We start from the raw sequence: 3,161 nt of genomic DNA on the forward strand, positions 1-3,161 counted from the left end.
AACCGGGGCAATGTGGTCAAACTTTGTCTTAGTTAAAGGCCTCGCTTCAGCATTTTGTACTAGCTGAAGGCTCTTAAATTGCCCCAGCACATTGTGGTAACATCCCTACGGAGAGATATGTTCATAACATCTGAGGCTTCAAAACATCTGATCATGCTGGAAGTTACAGTACCTTGGGAAGAGTGCATTGAGGAAGCAAACGAAGGGAAACGTGCGAAGATCTTCCACAAGCCAAAAGAAGTTTGTTGCAGAGGCTTTGCTTGACGAGCCTTTTGCAAAGTCCTCGGACGGTTTGGCGTGATGGAGCAGCCAAGAAGAAGTCCATTAAATTAGAAAGTGATGCCCCAGAGTAAGCCACTAGGTGGCCATGGCCACCTAGATTCACGGACTGCTGTTGGGACGCAATCCAAGGCGTGTTCAACCTCGGCTGGGTCAACTGGGCGACTGTCTGATGTTGCGAGACCCGAAACACTCCATGAACACGGGATACATCACTGAAGATGCGTCCCTGTTGCATCCAGGTGATTTTTCTTTCGAGTTCTTTCGAGTACTTTCGAGTACGTTCAAGACCAAACAACACACAATTCAGTCTTTGTTCGAATGCATCTACCCCCTGATCTACATTTCCAGTCATGCTGATACTGCTGACCCATTCATGAATAGGAACATTTCCATATGATTGGTATCACATGCATTCTTTTCAATCACATCAGCATCTGGAGGCAGGCCCAGTAGATCACTGAGATGAAATGGGATTACACGAGATTAACATATTTTCTAATCCCGCGATGCCATTAAACCTGTAGCATTGTCCATCACTTAGTTTGAAAGAATGACGCTCGATCCAGAATATTTACAACAGATTCAAAGAGGAGTTTAGAAGTTGCCTATGACCTCCATGGTGGTATTCATTTATTTTACAAATGACCAAAAATGTCCCTTTCTCCTATTTCTTTCTCAAAACACGCACCACAACTACCAATATTAGGACATTGTCTCTCTCGAATGGCAAGAAAAACAATCACTGCCCAAGAGCATACATCCATTATCTACACTGCTCATCCTCACCAGGGCTGCAGGAGTGGTGGAGCCCATCCCAGCTATCTTCGGGGAGTGGGCATGGGACAATCTCAACTGGTTGCCAGCCAGTTGCAGGGCTCATGGAGACATACAATTCACTTGCTCATTCACACCTAGGGACTGTTAACCGGCCAATGCATGTTTTTGGCATGTGGGACGTAACGGGAGTGCCCGGAGGAAACCCACGGAGGCATGGGAAGAACAAGCAAACCCCACACGGGGAGGCCACGGCAGCTGGAATTGATCTGGACCTATTCACTGTGGGGCCTAAAATGAGAGTGAACAATGCACAAATTTGATCTTTCTGAAGAAGAAATATCCTGTGATTCGAAGCCTATTCACAATAAACAATTGGCCTTCAAATATTCTATCTTTAAAGCAATGCCGATGCCTTTTCTTATTAAATATACACTACCATTCAAAAGTTCTGGGTCGCTTAGAAATGTCTTTAGTTTGAAGAAAAAGCATTGTTTTTTTCCAATGAAGATACCATTAAACTAATCAAAAATACACCACATACCCCATACGTGGTAAATGACTATTTTCAGTCTGTTTTTAATGGAGTATCTACAACTCCTAGTCAAAAGTATCGAATTAATCAGTCTTGGACAAGTACTTACTCAGACATTTTATTCTGTAGATCAAACTCAGATAAAAAAACATGTAAATATAATGAAATGTTCCAAACGTGCAACCTCTTTTTTTGGTTTGAACAAATTTATTGACACTAAAAACAGAAAACAATCATGACAATCTCAACAGCAATTAAGCACATTCACGATATTATATTCCAATATTACGTTTTTAACAGCAAACATAAAGTGAGGTTTGAACAAACCTTCTCGAAAATCAAACATATTCACAATTTCATTATATAACATCTTTGTTAGTGTCAATAGATCCGTCCAGGCCAAAGTCGATTGTTCTCGGTCTGAACAAATCCACTGACACCAACAGCAGCAAAACACAGCCATCAAGCATATTCACAATTTTTTTATATTTGACAATATGACGTGACGATATGACGTTTTAACATTTTTTCCTGACATTTCCAACATCAATTAAACAATTTCAGAGTTATTTTCTTTTAACAGTAGTTAACCAGCGTGTAAAAGGCAATACTATTGTGCAAGGGCATAGCTCTGCCATCCCACCCTCCCAAGCAGCATTCTTCCAGTCCTCTGTGTGGGTCCTTTCCCTTCTGCGTGGGTCCTCTCCCTTCTGGGTTCCACAACCCAGGCCGTTGCTGCCGGGACTCCCACAGCGTAGCTCCGGCTCCCCCCTCCGGGTGGGTACAGACGAGTCTTCTTTATGGCTGCGTCCTAGGCCCGCCGCTCGCAGATTGTATGGTATCTGCAGCCATTTGGAGCACAGCCACGGGGGGGATCTGCCTGCACCTCCATACCAGCAGGTTTCTGGAGGTCCAGATGGCGTCCTTGATGGCGGCGAGAGTGAGCCAGTCCCTGGCAAAGTCGTTCCGATGTCTTCTCGACCGACTCACCCCGTAAAGCACGTACTGTGCATCAGGGACCTCTCCTGCTGGCAAGTCCGGGAACTTTCCTAGTTGTTCGGCCATTGTCCACAAGACCTTGGCAGCGCTGCACTCACAAAAAAGGTGCCTCACCGACTCCTGGGCGCCACAGCCAGGTCGAGGGCACGTCGAAGTCGCTGACATTCCTCGGTGGTGCATTACAGCTCTGACTGGGAGAACTTCATGAGCCACCATCCATGACAAGTCTCGTAGTCTGTTTGGGAGGGCAGGATGATTGACGTTGCTCCAAACCGTTGTGGAATCGCCAAACGCAAGCCCCCGCACAGGGCTTACTGTAGCTCGCTCTTGCACAATAGAAATAAGGGCCCTGTGGTTTTGTAAAGTGTGACATTCTTGTGTTTCCAAATCAAACTTCTTCAAAAAAGCCCGAATAAAGAGATGTGTTGGTGGCAAGTTAAACGAAACTGGAATCAAACGATTGTTTGGTACAAGCTTTAGCTTCCGCAAATATGAGCCCATCCAAAAACGGGTCATTGCTTGACTTTTCGGGTTGTTGGGTGGGCCCACAGCGTTTTGGAAGTGGAGAGAG

Source organism: Urocampus carinirostris, chromosome 2 (genome assembly GCF_059441175.1).
Source record: "Urocampus carinirostris isolate Australia breed hairy pipefish chromosome 2, RoL_Ucar_1.0, whole genome shotgun sequence".
Classification (NCBI taxonomy): domain Eukaryota; kingdom Metazoa; phylum Chordata; class Actinopteri; order Syngnathiformes; family Syngnathidae; genus Urocampus; species Urocampus carinirostris.